Source organism: Lacerta agilis, chromosome 14, assembly GCF_009819535.1.
Source record: "Lacerta agilis isolate rLacAgi1 chromosome 14, rLacAgi1.pri, whole genome shotgun sequence".
Taxonomy (NCBI): domain Eukaryota; kingdom Metazoa; phylum Chordata; class Lepidosauria; order Squamata; family Lacertidae; genus Lacerta; species Lacerta agilis.
Genome location: NC_046325.1, coordinates 10,942,716 through 10,962,540, shown reverse-complemented (window position 1 = coordinate 10,962,540; position 19,825 = coordinate 10,942,716). Strand labels below are relative to the sequence as shown.

Here is a 19,825-nt window from a genome sequence, read left to right as displayed (position 1 = left end):
CTTTCCGCAGGGCCTGCAAGACGGAGCTGTTCCACCTGGCCTTTGGGTTGGTTTCTGTTTGATACTTATGCTTCATTCTTTTATTGGTGGGCTATTTGAAAATGAGACTGCAGTTTTAATTTTGAATTTGTATTTTAATCTGTATTTTAAATTGATTGTTTTTATGTTTTTGCTGTGATTTTAATTAGTGTTAGCCTCCCTGAGCCCCGTTTTTGGCTGGGAAGGGTGGGGTATAAATAAAAATTTATTATATTATTATTATTATTATTATTATTAAACAGGAAGGAAAAAAGATAATAGGGAACTGACTTAAATTAAGTCAGAAAAAGACAGGCAGAGAACTCAAGAAGAGCCATGCAGGATCAGGCCTGTTGCCCATCTCATCCAGGATTGTGACCCTCCTCTCTACCTACCTTGTTGGAATGTCACCCCCGTTGTTGTTAAGGTGATAACGAACAGCCTCTTCTTCTCTCTCCTCCCCCCCCCCCCCCAGATGGTGGTATCACTATCAGAGGCCATGGCATCTCAGGAATCCAAATTGGAACCCATAACACCCTGGTCCTGGAACAGGTTCATGAGAGCAAACCCAGGAATGAGCATTAATCGATCCCTGCCGAATGTGGGAAGTTTCTTATGGACAATTCAGTTTCCTCTGCTTCAAGGGTCAAGTGCACATCCCAGGCATAAGCATGCTCTTTCTTCTCTACGCAATTGTCATCTGGACGCAAGAACTCCCTTCTAGAACATGCCGCGAGGCCCATACACACCCTCACCGCCTAATACGGAAGCTTTTGACTTGGTAGCATAAACCCAATCCGGAATGAATGAATGAACGAATCTCTATTTGCATCAGCCATCGGCCAGAGCAACAATGCAATATACAAAGAATAGAAATAAAAGTCAATTATATAAAATACATTTTGGGATTTTGAATCAATATTCAGATGGTCGATCTTATTCTGATTGCACCAGCTAAAAACCTTGCAGCCTTTGCTGTCACCTGCTCATCTTGATCTGCCAAGAGAAAGGACACTGTGGCAGTGGCTGGGCGACCCGGAATGGACAATAAAAGAGGGGTGATAATCTTGTTCCTCAAGTCTTTATAAAGAGTGCAAGCCAGCCACCAATTTGGGGCTGCTAAAAGACAACTGAAGAGAAATTACCGCAAATACAGGAACGCTAAAACTCCTCCCTTTATTTACTGCATATGACTTCCTCAGACACAAGTATAAACTTCTGATAAAATGGGGTGGGGGGTGGGAGGAAGAAATCAGAAAGAAATGCTTGGCGATAAGGACACCTCCCTCTTCTGGCATACTATATCAGGCCTCCTGGAGAATGATCGCAACGTGCCAGTCTGTACTATTGAACCCAATCTGGAAGTTCAATGCCAAACCTCATCTCACCAAAACAGTCTCGCTGGGTCATCACCCCCATTCATTCAGCATCCTGCTTGGTGTGTGACAGTGCTCAGGGATGGAGGTTTTTGGGAGTCAGGTACCCAAAAACTCAGCCGCAAGAATAAAAATGAAATCGCTGTATTATTCCAATGCGTGTGGATTCTGGAGGGCAAGCTTATAAACTGGAGTCTTACGTTAAGGGGCAGATATACAGCAAGAATTAAGGCGGACGCTCGTAGGTGTGGAGCCCCTGTTAATTCTGCCGACTCAGCTCTCCCCTGCCTCCTGTGGGGTGCTGAGAATCACAAGAGCAGGCATGGAAAAACTACGAAGCCAGCCAATGTCTCCATACTTATTTCATCTTTCTTCTTTGGCGATCACTCGTAGCTGAGTAAGATTGTCTTCCATAAACACCATAAGTGACTGTGGAGGCTAGTCCTGGATCCACACATCCTTCCGCAGTGGGGACATAGGCAGGGCCGTCTTAAGGAGATTGGCCGCCGTGGTGCAGTGATCCCTCCGGCGCCCCCCGGCGTACTGCCTCTCCGCTGCCTCCCTCTCGCGCTTGCCACCCCTCGGGAGGGGCGGGTGGGCGAGCAGGGGATGAGGGGCGTGGGGCTCTGCGTGCCCTTCCAGTGCTGCCGGGAGGCGAGGGTGGACAGCTTACAGCCTGCCCGGACTGGCATGGGCAGCAGTGGCTGTGCCGCCAGCGCGTGACCGGGTTGGGGAGGGGGGCAGCCGGTATGCTGGTGGGCTCGATCCTTCCGGTGCCCCCATGCGTCCGGGGGGTCTGGGGGAGAGCGTTGGCGGCGCAAGCACCCGGCCGGCCGTGGGGGCGGAGGGGAGGCCGCCGGCGGGGCCGCACTACTTCCCCCCCCCCGCTCGCTGCGCTTGAAGACGGGGCTGTGCCGCCAGTGCACGAGTGCCCGCCCATGGGGTCGGGTTGGGGAGGGGGCGTCCGGTATGCTGGCGGGCTTGCGGGGGCGCCCCTGGGGGCCCGGTGCCCTGGTGCGCTGCGCCACCAGCCCAAATGGACGAGACGGCCCTGGACATAGGTTTGATCATGGTGAGAGTTTGCCAAGTGTGCCTTCCTCTTAGTGCGTTTCTCCCTTTCGTCCTGAGTTCGAGTGTCTTCAAAACCCATGACACCTTTGGTAAAGGCTGTTCTCCAATTGGAGTGCTCACAGGCCAGTGTTTCCCAGTTGTTGGTTTTTATACTACATTTATTTCATGCATTGTGATATATCAGTATATCGTGATCCCCCCCCCCCCCAGTGATATATCACAATGTTGAAAAGCAAATATTACCCAGCTCTAGTGGGTGGGTGTTTTCATCAGATGTCACCCTTCACCCAGTGTCCTGGGACATATCAGGAACAGACAATCCAGTCCCTGTAGCATCTTGGGTGGTGTCTGATTAACGATACTCTTCCAGGAAAAGTTTTTGCTGAATGGCTAAGCAATACCTTAAGTCAGGAGGAATTAAGTTTTTATTGCCGGAGGGACCGCATTCCCTTTTTGGGGACCGAATGCCAGCCATGGGTGCAGCCGGAAGCGAAAATGAGTACAGCAACCAATGCAGATTTTGCCAGTGTACATTAGGCTTGCTTGACATCCATCCACCCACCCACCTCTACCCTCCACCAAGGCAAGAAAGACACATGAGCAGAGTTTGAGGGCACGTTCCAGCCAGCCAGAATCATTCCGTGAAGGTGCAATGCAGGGCTAGTGAGGGGAGTGGTGAGATCCAGCCACACACCGGCAAATTCAGGTTGCAGTGTTACAGTCACCAGGATGCCATTGTGCCACAGCCCTGCTTCTCCAGAAATCGGACATTATTTGCAGGAAAGAAAGTGATGGGGAAATGCACTGGAAAGTGTGGAGTAGCCACTCATTTATCGTAGGTGTTTTATTACTTTTCTAGTTTCTTGCAATTAAGATCCTGGCTGCTACTGTCGTGTTCATAAAAAGGGGGCCTAATTTCTTTTTTTGATTTCTGGTGGCATTATACCCAGGAGAAAGGTTTCAGGTTTTTTCTTAAATGAGAACTTAAATAGTTTTTTAAATTCATTGTAGATGTTATTCCAGGCAGGTCCAAATGATAGAATATCTGCAGTTGGCTATGATGACAGGGAGAGTTGGAGGTTATCCAAAACAGAAAGTACTGTACAGAAAGAATGGAAAATCTTTAAAGGATATCTGGAAAACTATTGTAACAATAAACATCTGGCAGAACTAGAATGATTCTTGTAAAATAAGAAATATGTTTTTGGTATCTGATGAAAACAAAGAAAGTAATAGAAACAATAATACAATGAGTCTAATCGGAAGTCAAATGTGTTTATTCTTCTAATTCTTTCTTTAAATCTCTCCTCCCCCCTTTCCTTCTTTTTCTTTCTACCTTCTTTTTTTTTTGTTCCTTTCCTTTTCCTTTTTGATCTGCTAAGAAAGAGATAAAGAGATAAAAGTTAAATGTGAAAATTTGAGCAAGTTAAAGTGACGTTCTGTAATTTTTCAACTACCGTTAAAGATGGCCAATTGTAATGAACTGATGTAGTGGTTATTGTGGATTTTTTTTTGTTATTGTTGAATCTTAAATAAAGTATTAAAAAAAGAGGAAAGTGTCGAGTAGCAACGGCTAGATGCAATGTCGTGTAACCTCCCAGCAAACAATGAATGGAATGAATGCCTGATAAGCAGCCAACAGTTGTCTGAAATCCCTGAAAACTTTGTGCTCAATAAAACGGGTTGTCTGGAAGCGGCCGTTATCTCCTGTGATTTCGCCACTTGAAATATCAGGAAAGGATGTTTATGTGTGCGTGCAAGTGTGTGATGCACCTGCTGGTTGGTGGTTCATTTTGCTGCTTGAAATGCCAAGCTGGAGCATCTCCCTGTCATCAGAGTTCCTCTGTTTTGAAATGGCACCTGGGGTGCTTTGTCCTCCTTGTAAATATTTAGTCTACAAATCTGCAAAGAGAAGCACATGCTCCCCAGAAAGCCAACTATCTGTACTGGGAGACACATGGCAACCATTGTTTTTGTTCCTTTACTTTAATTTCATTTTTTATTTTTTTCAAAAGTTTTTTTTGGCGGGCAGGGGGGGGAATGGGAGAAAGAATAACATTTTTCACACCTTATAAAAAGAACAGTCATGGGGTGTGGCGAGAGGCAGAACCACATTATAAATTTAATGCACATCCAACACACATCTAAAGCAAAGTATCCTGGGAAGTGTAGAGTCTTAAGGGTGTTGGGAAATGTAGTTGTGAGGGGGCAACTACAGTTCCCAGGATTCTTCGGGGGAAGTCAACATGCTCTAAATGTGTGTTGGATATGCTTTAAATGTATGTTGCAGATGTGCCCTGTGGTGGGTCCTGAATAAACCTCAGCTAAAAAAACAAAAAAATCTGCTTATTTTTTTTAAAAAAACCAACAATTAAACGAATATAGATTTGCAGAAGCATGTAAAAGCCCTGCACTGTGAAACAAGTGCCTTTATGTATACTGTACTAGTGCAATCCTGTCTCACTAACTTCAGTGATTGCCCTTGGTAGGCTGTACACTTGGCACCAACCCCAAACCAGACGTATCCTGGTATTTGTTTTTTTCGCAAACCAGTTTTGGTGCCAAATGATTTTTTTAAAACCCTTTAGCCTAGGTGTGTACAAATGAAGGTGCTTGCGAAAAAGAACCTTTCTTGTGGGGCTGTGCACACAGGTAAACAAATACCTGTGCAAGTACCCACAGTGGGGTGTGGAAATGCTAAAAGTTGGTCCCTTCCAACTGTACAATTATGTCAGTCCCTGATGTGAATATACTCACTTGCATGTACTGGTAGCTGCAATATACAGTAGCTGCTTCTCCAGCTATCATTGTGACACACATGTATGAACAACTGCAAGCAGGGAAGGGTGCTCTATGAGGGCAAATGGGGCACTGCCCACCGTCCAAACAAAATCTGCTGTCAGGCAGTCCCCACTGGCCTGCCATCTTCCTTACAACCAGTCCAGAAGGTAGAACTGCTTGTCAGCTTCCTCCCTATTAGTCTCAGTGTTGCCCTGGTAAAACTCGCTGTGAGGAAGATCTATCTAAAGCAGCGCTGGTCCTACCATTGGGCAGACTGAGGAAGCTGCCTCAGGCCGCAGATGCTGGACGTGTTGCTGCCCCGAAAATTATCCCACGTTCCCGCCACCAATTCTCCCACCAATTAATGAGAAAACAAACTCATTTGAAAACTACCATAGGAGAAAAAAAAAGAATTATGAAATTCTCATGAGCAGGGAAAAATGCAGCAGAGAATCTTGGGAATTGTAGTTTGTTAAGGGTGCTGAGCTACCAGAGCTACAATTCCCAGCACTCACAACAAACGACAGTTCGCAGAATTCTCCGTGACTATTAAAACGGTATAAGAACAATTTAAATGGATAGCGTGGAAGCGAGTTTCAACTGCACCCCACTTTTCTTCCAAGGAGCTTTCCGTCCACTTTTTCTGTGAGGTAGATTGGGCTGAGAGACTGCAATTAGCCCGATGTCACCCTGGGACAAACTTCGCCGGTGAGCTTCAGTGGGGAATTTGAACCCTGGTCTTCCAGTCCCAACACTCAAAACCAGAACACCACACTGGCATACGCTGTGAGAGGCAGTGTGGTTGTAGTGGTTAGTGTGTCAGACTAGGACGTGGGAGGCGAGGGTTCGAATCCACCACTCGGCCTTGGGGACCTCGAGCCAGTCACTCGTTCTCAGCCTGACCTACCTCACAGGGTTAAACGTAGAGGGAGGGAACCAAGTGTGCCGCCTTCAGCTCCATAGAAGAAAAATGTAGGCTTAATGTAAAAAAAAATTAAACAGGCAGTTCTCTCTCCACTCCTTCCAGGGCTCTTCCCCAACATCTTCCAAAGACCTGAAAAAAAGGAGGGAAGAAATAGGAAGGGCACTTGTGCAAATCTCCTGTCTTGGCCCTTGCTGGGGGTCCACTTTTCTTCTTGGTCATTTCAGGCTGCCCCACCCCCTGCGATTTGGCTCTTCAGACAGGAAAGCCTTCATTGTCTCAATTCCTCAGCCCAGGCACTGGGTCAGCCTGCAGCTTGCCTTGGGCTGGGCTTACAGGAAGGAAGCGTGGAGCCTTCCGGTCTGTGCAGCCCTGGCCGTCCACGCCAGAGCCAAGTGAATGGGAGAGCCCTTATCTCCTGGCGAAGCCTTTCCTGTGATGCAAGCAGGGGGCGGCGGGGAACGCTTCTGTGTTGGCCAATAAATCTCAGCCCACAAATCCCACACCGCCCGGCTGCCATCCTCCTCTCGCTCCTGAAAGGGAGGGCTCACGTTGGCTCACAGGCAGAAATTCAACGGGTTATGTCTCACTTGGTTGGTATCCCGTAGAAAATCTGCACCTGTTGATCCCTCCCTTCACCCTGTCAGGCAGGGCTGCCAACTTGAATAAAATATTTGAAGGGGCTAGGTAAGCCCCACATAATCAATCACACGACACAGTGCATGTACACCATTTGAATCACATTCAGGAGGGGCAGCACCTTCAAATATTTTATTGGGGGAGTGAAGGGACCTTGGCCCCTATGTAATTGGTTCCTATGCCACCAGGCAATTGTTTGTTCTTATTTCAACCATCTTCCGAGGAGGTCAAGGCGGCATCCGTAGCACCTCCGCTCGCAACAACCCTGTGAGGTAGGTAAGCTTGAGATTCATCAACTGGCCCAAGGTCACCCAGCAAGCTTGGTTGCTAAGGATGGGGAGGAATGGGGCTCAGGGCTCTCTGGTCCAAGTCCAACATCCTGATGCACTACACTTCAACTTCAGACTGTTCAAGATGCATAGAGTCTTATTGGCTAGACTAATTTTGCCTACTCTGATTCTCAGCAGCTCTACACGATCTCAGGCAGAAGAGCTGTGCTCCTCTGGATCTTGGGGTGAAGTTCCAGCAAGTGACCTTGAACCAGCTGTTTTCTTCCTCTCAGCGTAAAATCCATCGCAGGATAGTTGACAGCATGCTGTGGATGGCAGAGCTATATCTCACCACTTACATTTAGCAAAGCTAAGGTCTCTAAAACTCAGACCCGGGAGGGCCAAACATGGCCCTCCAAGCCTTTTGATCTGGTCCTCAGGACTCAATGCACACTGCACACCTGCTCCCCCGCCACACCCCTCACTGGCCCTTTGCATCCTAGACATTTTTGCCTGGCTGGAATGTGCCATTGAATCCTGATTGTGCCTCTTACTTGCCTGGATGGAGGACAGAGTCAGGCTTGTGTGTCTTTGCGTATGAACTAGCCTACTGTACAAAGGTAATGCTTGTGGTCAGTGCCGCACCTGGTTTTACCCCTGGTGCCATCCATGTGGCCCCTGGAAGAAGGGAATGTGGCTCAAACACCACTGCCTTAGGCCACACTTTGGAAATGCCTTCCTGAGCCCCTTGGAGGAAAGGTAGCAAGAAATAGCATAAAGAAACGGAAGCCAGCGGTTCGAACTTGAGACTTTTCGTTATACAGCGCACAGGCTTTACCTCTGAGCTCCTGTTAAATTCCTGCCAGGGGGGAAAGAATAATAACAATAATAACCTAGCAAGTCTATTTCTCTCTCCCAACCCCCGCCACCCCCGTGCGTGCGCAGACAAGCTGTTCTGACGTGCATCATTCCTCCTGACCACCGGGCCTGGTGAGCAAAGGGTTAACTCCAGGCCCACTGGGGCTGGTGATACATGCCAATCTGTGAAGGGCGGTTCATTACAGAGCCTCATTAGCTCCTGGAAGGGCAGGCAAGGGGAACTCTCTGGGGCCTTTGTGTGGGCAGCGAGGTAGCTAATTAGCGACACAGAAAGATGGGTGATTGATGGGAAAAGAGAGAGCGTGGGTGGGCGCGAGAAAGGAGCAGGCAGGGATGGGTGGGAGGAAAACCTGTCGAGGGGTGCACCCTGCTCCCCACTTTACCAACCATGCCTTATATTTACATCACTATTTGAATAATAGTAATAATAATAATAATAATAATAATAATAATAATAATAATAATAATCCTGCCTTCTGGGCCAGATACGATTTTGACATCCAGCTGGCATGCTTGTTATCGAAAAGTGCGTACCAACTAAAGAAGCTGAAGTGGGTATCGTGTATCATAGGAAGCTGTCTTCGGTACATCTAGCTCATTACTGTCTACTCTGACTGGCAGCAGCTCTCCAGGGTTTCAGAAGGGGGCAGTCGCAGGGATTGAACCTGAAACCTTCTCCTTGCAAAGCTCTACTATCTCATGGAGGTGAGGGCTATCAATGGCCATTTTGCAAGATGGTAAAAAAAAGGTAAAGGACCCCAGACGGTTAAGTCCAGTCAAAGGCGACCACGGAGTGGCGACACTCATCTCGCTTTCAGGCCAAGGGAGCGGGCGTTTGTCCACAGACAGCTTTCTGGGTCATGTGGCCAGCATTACTAAACCGCTTCTGGTGCAACGGAACACCGTGACGGAAACCAGAGCGCACGGAAATGCTGTTTAACTTCCCTCTGCAGAGGTACCTATTTATCTACTTGCACTGGCGTGCTTTCAAACTGCAAGGTTGGCAGGAGCTGAGACAGAGCAACGGGAGCTCACTCCGTTGCGGGGATTTGAACCGCCGACCTTCCAATCAGCAAGCCCAAGAGGCTCAGCGGTTTAGACCACAGCGCCACCCGCATCCCTACATGACGACCATGTTCTGTCTCCACAGATGGAGGCAGCAATGCTTCTGAAGACCAGTTGCTGGAAACCACAGCAGGAGAGAGCATCCTTGTGCTCCAATCCTGCTTGCTGGTTTCCCACTGGCATCTGGTCGGTCACTGTGAGAACCGGATGCTGGGCCTGATCCAGCAGGCCCTTCTTATGTTCTTAGGTTCAGGCTAGATGCTCCATGCAACCAATGAAATTGGCCTCCAAGAGATGGCCAACCGAGTGGCAATTCGCTCTGTGCTTTCAGCAACTGGGCAAAGAGTAGCTGCGACCACCGCAGTAGCTGCCGGCCCTATCTTTGACCATTTGTTCTGTCTGTACCAGATAGTTTACTTTAATTTTTTTTGCCTCTGAATTTCTTGCTGCGGTGGCACTTTACCCAGAATGCTTCATCCTGAAAAGGGACACACACACACACACTGCTTGGTCCTTCCTAGTGCAAGTCAACTAGGAGGTGGAGGGGCTGGCAAAAAGATTTGCCTGGTGGGTGGGCAGTTGGCAGCAGTGGCAGGCAGTGGTGGCTGGTGCCACAGGGCACTGGTGTGTGTGTGTGGGGGGGTGAAGGCCAGGGGCCCAAACTTAGGGGGCACCAGAGCCAATGAAACAGGGTTCTACAAGGATAATACTGAGGCAGCCAGGGCCACCTCGTGGAAATGGGCAGGTCGCAGCAGACTGAAGGCAGACTGAAGTTGGTGGAGCTTTGCCCAGTTCCTAACGGACCACTCAGCCTGGCAAAACCATGAGGCAAGCAAGGCCTAGGGGCACAAATTGGCCACTGTTCTGCACTTGCTGCCTGAGGCAATTGCCTCAGCTTGCCTAATGAAAGGGCCAGCCCCACAGCCAGGTATAGAAAAGCCTCTGGCCCTCCAAGTTGCTGCTGGACTACAATTCCCATAATTCCTCCTGCCCATTGGCCTTGTTGGCTGGGGCTGATGGGAGTTGGAGTCTGGAGCTGGAGGGCACCATAGTAACATAGTTGACTGCCCCTCCTTTAGACAATGTTGAGCTAGATGAAACAATTGTTCCACTTGGCGGATACAGTGGTAACCTTGGTTCTCAAACTTAATCCGTTCTGGAAGTCCATTCCAAAACCAAAGCGTTCCAAAACCAAGGCGCGCTTTCCCATAGAAAGTAATGCAAAACGGATTTATCCGTTCCAGACTCTTAAAAACGAAACAGCAATTTAACATGAATGTTACTATCTAATGAGACCATTGATCCATAAAACGAAAGCAATAAACAATGTGCTGCAGTCACACAATCAATCAATCAGTAGCTGAACTGGGTTCCACACAGTCACAAAAACAAAAACAAACAAACAAACAAAAAGAGCCACAAAAACCAAAACGCAAAATAAATAGCAAAAACATACAGTGTAACACTCAAAACAGAAGTGTGGCCCTCAAAAATGGAAGTGTGGGACTCAAAACAGAGCATTTTCAACTTCTGAAGAAAGTTCGCAAACCAGAAGACTTACATCCGGGTTTGCAATGTTTGAGTTCCAAGTTGTTTGAGTACCAAGGAGTTTGAGAACCAAGGTACCACTGTAATGTCAGCTTTCTAATGTCAGAGAAGATGCAGTAAGAATTTTTGGGAGTACGGTGGGTCTCTGGATGTGGCTCGGCAAAAGGTCCCCGTGTCTCCCAGAGTTTATTTCTCTCTCACCATTCCACAGCAGAAATCCAGGTTGTGTTTGTTGGTCTCCCCTTCGGGCACTGATCAGGTCGGAGCATGTGGAGCTTCTGCAAGTTTGCTATATCCGTTGCTCTCTGACCTCGCCCTGGAGCCAAGTCACCCAATCTCATGCAGTGGTGGTGGTTTCTCTCTGCAGGAATCCTCCAGCCCCTCTCCTCCATGGGTGGAACTCGCCAAACAAGATCTCCTCACCTCAAGGCCTCCTTCAAACTCCAGCTTGTTCCTAGAACCAGGGCAAGGACGCGAAAGGGAGATATCTCTATCCCCTCCTTTGCCTGCCTCTGCTTCCTACTCCTCCCTCACCCAAACATGCATTTGTGTTGTCTAGTGAGGGTTACGGCGGAAGCAAGGAGGAAAGGAATTCGAGAGGGAGAATGTGGCTGAACCGAGCAGCTGGGGAAGTCAAGTGTCTTCTGGACTAAAGTCCTAGTGGGAATACAAAAAGCAGGAGAAGAGGAGGTAAGAGGCTGTCGTTTGGTGGTCTCTGGGGCAGTAGGGTGGGGGACATGCCCTGAGTGAAAACTCATATATGAGGAAAGGGTGCCTTCTGTCTTCAGTTCACCAGCCTGTCCTCTCTGTGTTTGGGGCATCCTGGAAATGCCGGTGTGGGCAAGAGAGAAATATAGACCTAGAAGAAGCTAGCGGATTTGGCAGAAATTCGCTTGTTTGACTCTGCCAAGAATCTCGCCGTAGGCAAAGGATTCTGGGAAGCTGTCTAGGCCAGGGAGATAATGCAGGAAGGAGAAGAGCAGGTGTTTCACCTTCTAATTGGTGTTCTGCATTTTGAGCTGGCTGAATCCAATGCAGGTTGCAAAATGAGGACAAATCCTTACCCTGCTCCCCACCCCACCCCCACAACTGCTTGCCGCCAATATACTTCTGCAACGCTTCCAGCCTAAGGCGGCGGTGTCTTTTTAGCATAGCACAGTGGTGCCCTGAAGGCTCCCAAATTATGAGCTGGGGGAGGGACTGTTGCCAGGCATTGCTTCATGGGGTGGGGGACCTTGTGGCCCTCCAGATGTTGCTGAACTCCCATTATCCCCAGCCAGCATGGCCAAAGGTCTGGGATGGTGGAAGCTGGAATCCCAGATTAGGTGCTCCTCATCTACACAAAGGAAAGTTCAAAGCTCAGGGCCTGGGTTTTCCCATTTAAAAGGCTATGAGAGCCACAAGTATGCAAGCCAATGTGGGCTTGTTAGTTTTGTCCCTGATCCGATCCTTAGCTGTTTTCATTGTTTTTTTTTTTTTTTTTGGCAACGCCTTGTGACATTTGTGACTGGGTGGGGTTGGTGATCTCCACAGAAGCCGGAACCTGTGGGGAGGGCTCATAATTTTGCACCCGGTGCCACAGCCCTCCTGGCCCCCCCATGCCATGCCAAGTGTCCTTATTTTCCAGGGACATTCCCGGATTTACAGAAGCCACCCCAGTTTCTGATTCCGTCCAAGAATGTCCTGCTTTTCCTTAGGACGTCTCTATTTTCACCAGAGAAATGCTGGAGGGGATGGAGTTAGGCAACCCTCGAGCCAAGGAGATGAGTAACTATGCAACCTTTAGAAAACATCTGAAGGCAGCACTGTATAGAAAGTTGTAATAATGTTTCATGTGTTACTATGTTTTTATATCTGTTGGAAGCCGCCCAGAGTGGCTGGAGCAACCCAATCAGATGGGCAGGTATAAATAATACAACTATTATTATTATGGAATAGGTCATCCCTGTTGTCATTTGAGAAACCTTGGAGCGCATGGGATCATGAGATCTACTCTGTACCCTGCTACATGTGTGTATGCCGAGAGTGCAGAACCTCAAGAATGGAGGCTGAATGTGGCCCTCAAGGCCTCACTATCTGGCCCTCAGAACTGCCCCATTTCCCCTCTAGCTGGTATTTGTGTCATTGGATTCTGATAATGCCTCTTGCTTGTTTGCATGGAGGATAGAATGGGGTGTGAGACCAGGTGTAGAAACTAGCCTGCTGTACAAAGGTAACGTTTACATTTGCTTCCCGGCCTAATTTTGCCTCTGGCATGCGGCCCTGGGAAATCTGCCCAGAAAGGAATGCGGCCCTCAGGCGGAAAATGGTTCCCCACCGCTGGTGCAGGCTATTCACAGGAACTTGCTGCATGTAGGCTACAGACCAGATCTTGCAGGAACTGGTCCATAGACCTCAATAACAGGTTTCTGTTTCACTCTACAATTCTGCTTCCTCGGCCCAATCATTGGCACTTACAGCGTTCAAATTTAGTTCCGATAATTATCTCTTCGGCTATGAGCAACTGACCTTAGGGTTGGATTGCCTGGTTCAACCAGTCGATCCAGTCTACTGGTGTGTTCTCGAACCAGGCCTTATCAGTGGGCGCCTCTAAAAGGTGAAAGGGCTTTGCATAGGTATGCCTGTGTCTTTTGGGGTAGGGAGGGAGGAGGAATTTGAACCCATCTGCATTGGAAAGTGAACCTGCCTAATCCACACTTTCCAACGCAATTGCAAAAACTGAAACACAGCTGTCCTTCGAAATTCTCATTTCTCCAAATTTGGCAATGCCACAATCTGTTTCTGGCCAAGTAATGTACGCAACATTTAATATCCCAGGTAGGGTGATGTGTTGGGTAATGCATGTATTGGTGAAAATAACATACCCCCAAATGCATGATTTTAGGGGAAACGGAACATGATGGATCAGACCAATGGTCCCTGTTCTCACAGTGTCCAACTTGATGACTGTGGGGAACCTGCAAGTAGGACCACTTCCCACTCCTGTGTTCTCCAGCAACTGGCATTCAGAAGCATTACTGCCTCCAGCTGCAGAGATAGAGCATAGCCATGATGGTTAGTAGCCATTGATAGCCTTCTCCTCCAAGTATTTGCCCAATTGTCTTTTAAAGTCATGCCTCCTGTGGCAGTGAGGTCCGCTGACTATACGCTGCATGAAGAATTTACTTTTATTATCCTGAGTTTTCCAACATTCATAGGATGTACATGTTGTAGTGTTGTGAGAGGCGTGGGAGGAATCCTCTAGGCACATTCTGCACGCCATGCATAATTTTGAAAACTTCTAGTTTGTCACCTCTTACTTAGAGAAAACTAAAAAGTCCCGAAAGCGGCAACCTTTCTTTGCCGAGGAGTCACTCTGTCCTCTTGATCCAACTCAACAATATCCAATTTGTGGGGAGGCGGCCAGATCCGTACACAGCATTTCAAATGCGGTTGCGCCGTAGATTTGTACAATGGCATTATGATATTGACAGTTTTATTTAAAATTCCCTTCCTGGGGATACAAGCTTTTCACAACTGCTTTGAAAAAAATACAGGTGAAATTCGAAAAATTAGAATGTCGTGGAAAGGTTCATTTCTTTCAGTAACTTGACTTAAAAGTTGAAACTAATGCAGTATATGAGACAGACTCATGACATGCAAAGCGAGATATGTCAAGCCTTTATTTGTTATAATTGTGATGATTATGGTGTACAGCTGATGAGAACCCCAAATTAACAATTATTTCAACTTTGGGGTTTTCATCAGCTGTATGCCATAATCATCACAATTATAACAAGCAAAGGCTTGACATATCTCGCTTTGCATGCCATGCGTCTATCTCATATATTAAACTCCAGTAGCTAAAGAAAACAATTGCTTACATAAATTGACTTTTCCACGATATTCTAATTTTTCGAGTTTCACCTGTACATGCATTAGGCAAGATTGCATATGACCCTCAACCTCTACCACCCAGGCTGGGCCGTAGGAGAAGCTGGATAACAGGGAGAACCAAGACTGCATACAGAAATAAGTAACTTAAAGAGAGATTCACATTCAAATGCTTGCGAATTTTCACGAGTTTCATTTCCCTCCACGTAGCTGTGGAAATACGGAGAACTTAACTTCAGATTTGGGAATCAAACGAGAAACGGAGAGAAACCCACAACTGACAGATTCGCTCACCCCGGGTTGGGGATGTGAGGCCTGTTTCCTCCTCCAGGTTAAAAAAAGGAAGGTGATTCAGGATGGGGGATGGGGAAGCAGCATCTTGTTCCATTACGGAATTCCCTGGGCAGCAGAATTTCCCATCAGCCCTTTTAGCATAGCTATTCTGCGGTTCCCCTTCTCCGTCGCCTCCAAGCCGTTTCTCCGCAGGTCTCCGTCCAAGATCAAGCAGCTCTGGCGGCCCCGAAGCACTCGGCTACGACTCAAGAGTCGACAGTGTAGTAATAATGAGTTTTCTGGGCCTCGGCCAAGCGCCTAATGGCATCTGCGCCGTGGCGTCTTTATTGACTGCGATGAGAGCTGCCGACTTATATATAGGAATGGCGGTGAAGGCTGGAGGAGGTGAAGAGAGCTGAGCGTTGGGGGAGAGAGGAAGAGGAGAGAAGAGGGCGAGGCTGGAGTTATGGCGAGGCAGGTGGGTTGGGGTGGAAAGGGGCTGGCGGGATCTGAGCCTTTAAGTTCCTTCCCTGCTCAGTTTAGGTCATAAGATCATTCTCCATTACATGTCAAAATACTGCCCTCAGTCATCTTTAGCCCCCACTCAGGCCCCATAAACCAGCACTGGCAGCAACAGAAGCAGCAGCAAAGAGGTTTTTTGGAACCATGAAGACCAAAGCAGAACTGGGGGGAATCTCAGGTTTAATGCATTCCTCCAGGCCTCTGTTTCAGCCCTCCAAACTCTCCTCAGGCCGCTACTCTCACAGGCCCTGCTTTAAGCCCTTCTTGCATATTTCTGCCTGCCTGGAATGTGTCCTTGAGGCCTGTTCATTCCTCTTGCTTCCTTGAATGGAGGCTCAAGAGGAATATACGAGCGTGTGGTGAAGCTAACCCACCGTGCAAATGTAAAAATTACATTCGTTGCACAGCATGCTTTTGTCTCCGGCCTCCTCCAACCACTGGCATGCAGCTCTCGTAAAAATGTATGGCGTTTGGGCTGAAAAAATGTTCCCCAGCCCTGGAACATTCCACAAGCGTTTGTGGAAGCAAATAGTCTCGGGATTAACTACATTAAGCCGTTTGAATGCGCTATAAACATGCAACACCAGATGGCGCCAGAGAGCAGGAAATTTTAAAACGTGGTTTTCTGTAGGGATTCCCCCCTTTTGTTAAAGCGATCTAATTTCTGACTTATTTGTAGCATTTCCCCCACCTGTGTTTAGATCCACCCTAGCTTTAACACATGCATGAATGGCTATTGGGATTCCGTCATATATCTCTGAGGAAGTGGGATCATGCCCACACAAAAAATGATACCGTAATACATCGTATTTTCTAAGATTTCAGTCTGTGTTAGGAGGATTGCTATTTCGTGCTTTCAGATAGCGCTTGTTTAGTATGTACTGTAAACCTGGGAGCAGCATGGGGGCTTTCCAGTGGGTGAGGAACCAACCCACCCCCTGCATTTATCATCTGAGGCCCCTTCTCACTGTGTTCCCTCCGAGGGAGGGAGGTGCAGAGGGTGTCAGCAGAAGCTCAGGCCTTCTCTCTCTCTCTCTCTTTTTAAATAATTTTATTAACTTTATTGCATCAATACAGAAGAAAAAGAAAAAACCATTAACATAAAAACATTAACTAAAGAGAAATAAAATTTAAAAGTAACAGATTGAATATTGAATTGGATGTTATTATGTCGGTTTGTATTATTTTTAATTTAGGTATATTGGATTGTATTATTTGTATGTATCTTGAGGTTTTACCTAAGGAGGAATTTAATCTGAAGCTCAGGCCTTCTCAGTGGTGGCACCCCGCTTATGGAACACTCCCCAAGGAAACACATCTGGCACTATCACTTTAGGAGCCAGGCAAAAATCTCACCAGGTCTTGGCTCTTACTGGTAATTATCTGTGGCTTCCTTCATTCAGTGGGTGAGATGCATTAGTCTTGCATTTTTATACAGTGGTACCTCGGGTTATGAACTTAATTCGTCCCGGAGGTCTGTTCTTAACCCAAAACCGTTCTTAACCTGAGGTACCACTTTAGCTAATGGGGCCTCCCGCTGCCACCGCACGATTTCTGTTCTCATCCTGAGGTAAAGTTCTCAACCCGAGGTACTACTTCCAGGTTAGCGGAGTTTGTAACCTGAAGTGTTTGCAACCCGAAGCGTTTGTAACCCGAGGTGCCACTGTAAATACAAATGCATTTTTAGCTTTTACTCTCTTTTAGTTTTACCTTGGTTTTAATGTACGCACTATTTTTGAGTTACTTTAAATAAAAAGTGCAACAAGTAACAAGAACAACCACATGCCCTCCACCATTTCTCCAGTGAAAACAGGGATGTCCTATTCAATAATGATTAATAATAATAATAATAATAATAATAAAATTTACTATTTAAACTTCACACATCTGACCGAGTTGCCCCAGTCACTTTGGGCAGCTTCCAACATATAGAAAAATATAATAAAACATTTTTAAAAAACACCCTACTCTATAGAGGACTGCCTTCAGATAGCTCGGGGGGGGGGTGTCACATAACTCCACACCCTCCAACATTTCTCCAATGAAAATAGAAACGTCCTAAGGAAAAGTGGTCCATTCTGGGATCAAACCAGAAACTGGGACAGCTTCTGTAAATCTGGGACTATCACTAGGGTTGCCAGATCTGCTTCCAAAAAATAGCGGACAAGCGGGGTGTGTGTGTGTGTGTGTGTGTGTGTGTATGTGTGTGTTAAATTAAATTAAATTATATATTTTCTTGCAAACATTTTAATACGTATTAAAATACCATTTCATCATAAAGCTTTTGAATAAAAAAAAATGTCCACTATTTTGTGGGGGGGGGGAATAGTGAACATAATGTGAAAAAAGTGGACTGTCCACTCAAATAGTGGACACCTGGCAATCACTGGAAAGTAGGGACACTTGGAGGGTCAGCAGCTACCTCAGGCCTGGAGGCCAAGTGTGACCCTCATGCCTCTCAATTCGACCCTCCTCCTTAGCCAACTCCACATCTCTCCCGGCCCCACTCTCGCTCACCCTCCTTGCATGTTTTGGCCTGGCTGGAATGTGTCATTGAACTCTGAAAATGCCTTTTGTTTTATGGAGATGGGCGTGCGTGTGTGAACACAAGCTACCCATGCAAAGAGGCACACATCCCAGGGCAGGTGGTATAATCTTTCTTCTCGGAAGGTTTAGGCTTCGTCGCTTTTTGATTTAAAAGCAGAGCCTTGTAGAAGGACCGGGCCTAGGGTGAGATGTTGATTTCTCCTCCTCCTCCTCCTCCTGCTGCTGTTGTGAATCAGCAAGGAAAAGGAGGGGCAGGAAATATCACAATTTCCTCTCTCGTCTCAGGCAGCTTCTGCAGGGATTGGGGGCTGGGGTACGAAAACAAGTGGGCAAGAGAGTGGGATGCGAGCGTCTTTGGTGCGGGTGATTCTCTGGGTTTAAATATTATCATTAATTTTTTCCCCCAGGAGGGAAGGAGCAGTAGACGCTGCCCTCCCCCCACCTACCTACCTGCCTTTTTTACTCGCAACAACCAGCACTGTCTGTCATTTTCCTCCTCCTCAGGCCGTGTACACACACCCAGAGTGTCAACTCAATGCACATGTGAGTCACACAGATCTGATTTTCCCCACGTGCGCTTTTGGGGAAGTTTGTTCAAACGGGACCACTTTCCATTGAACTCTTGTCTCAATGTTTCCAGTCTGTGCAAGTGGGTGATGCTTGGTGGGTTGAGATCGGTGCCGGATTTACGTATAAGCTAAACAAGCTATAGTTTATGGCCCCACTCTCCTGGGGGCCCCCAAAAATATATATAGGGGGGAACCTGGATGTACATTTCCAAAATATAAAAACAAATTACTTTGATAAAATACATATTTTGTTATGTGCAAATGGATTTAGTTACCTATTACAGTGGTACCTCGGGTTACATATGCTTAAGGTTACAAACTCCGCTAACCCAGAAATAACGCTTCAGGTTAAGAACTTTGCTTCAGGATAAGAACAGAAATTGTGCTCTGGCGGCGGAGCGGCAGCGGGAGGCCCCATTAGCTAAAGTGGTGCTTCAGGTTAAGAACAGTTTCAGGTTAAGAACGGACCTCCGGAACGAATTAAGTACTTAACCAGAGGTACCACTGTAAGTCCATAAATTACCATATAGCATATATTCAACACAAAAAAACAGCGACAATTTGTTGTTGACAAAGGACAACTGGACATATAAAGGGCCCCATTACCTTCAGTAGCTTAGGGCCTCATCAAACCTAAATCTGGCCCTGATTGCGATACCACTCTATGGCTTCCCCCAAGTCATTCTGGGGGCTGTGGTGTGTTAAGGGTGCTGAGAGTTGTTAAAAGGCCCCCATTCCCCTCGCAGAGCCACCATTCTCTTTGCCAATTCGTTTCCGGGATGCTAATTCAAGATGCTGACATTAGGGTTTACAGTACTGAGGCCCCAAATCTCTGGAAAACCACCCCCTTCCCTACAAACCCTCAAAGGTGCCTTCAGAGGCTTGGGGTGGTGGCAGCCCAGAAGAGAGTGTTCTCTGTTGTTATAAGAAGACTACAACTCCCATCATCCCTGACCACTGGTCCTGTTAGCTAGAGACGAAGGGAGTTGTAGCCCCAAAACATCTGGAGGGCCGAGTTTGCCTATGCCTGATTAAGTGGTCCCCCCCCCCCCGATATACCAGACTTTGTGGAATCCAGCTACCATTTGGCTGAGGGCAACACTGTGTGGATGAACTAAGCGAGATGCAGACACAAGACGCATCAGATCCACTTTAAAACTACTTCACACTCTTAGTCTCAGGTTCCCCCCTTGTACAGCTCAGCAGGGGGACAAAACTAGAATTAGTTGGCCCCACACTTGTGGTTGGTTTTGGCTTTGCCTGTCACATGTTTGTGCTCCACCTCCTGTTGCCCTACCAAGCCTTCCCAGCTACCTGTCCCGATCCAGCAGAAGCCGCCACTGGGAGCTGGCTAGGAATTGTGGTGATTCCATACCTTGGCTTGTCACCATGTCCTATTAAGCCCCAGCTCCAGCATCATCGGATGCAAACAAGGGTGACCAGATGCAAAGGAGGCTTCAGCTCTCTCACAAT

General features: G+C 47.4%; 1 protein-coding gene across 1 annotated transcript in view; it reads left to right on the top strand.

The window, feature by feature from the left end:
* Positions 1-11,169: 11,169 nt before the first annotated feature.
* ADCY4 (adenylate cyclase 4) overlaps positions 11,170-19,825 on the top strand; it is a 74,006-nt gene continuing 65,350 nt past the window's right edge. The window contains exon 1 of the mRNA XM_033169577.1: positions 11,170-11,258. The gene's annotated coding sequence lies outside the window, so the exon portion shown is untranslated. The remainder of the gene's footprint in view (positions 11,259-19,825) is intronic.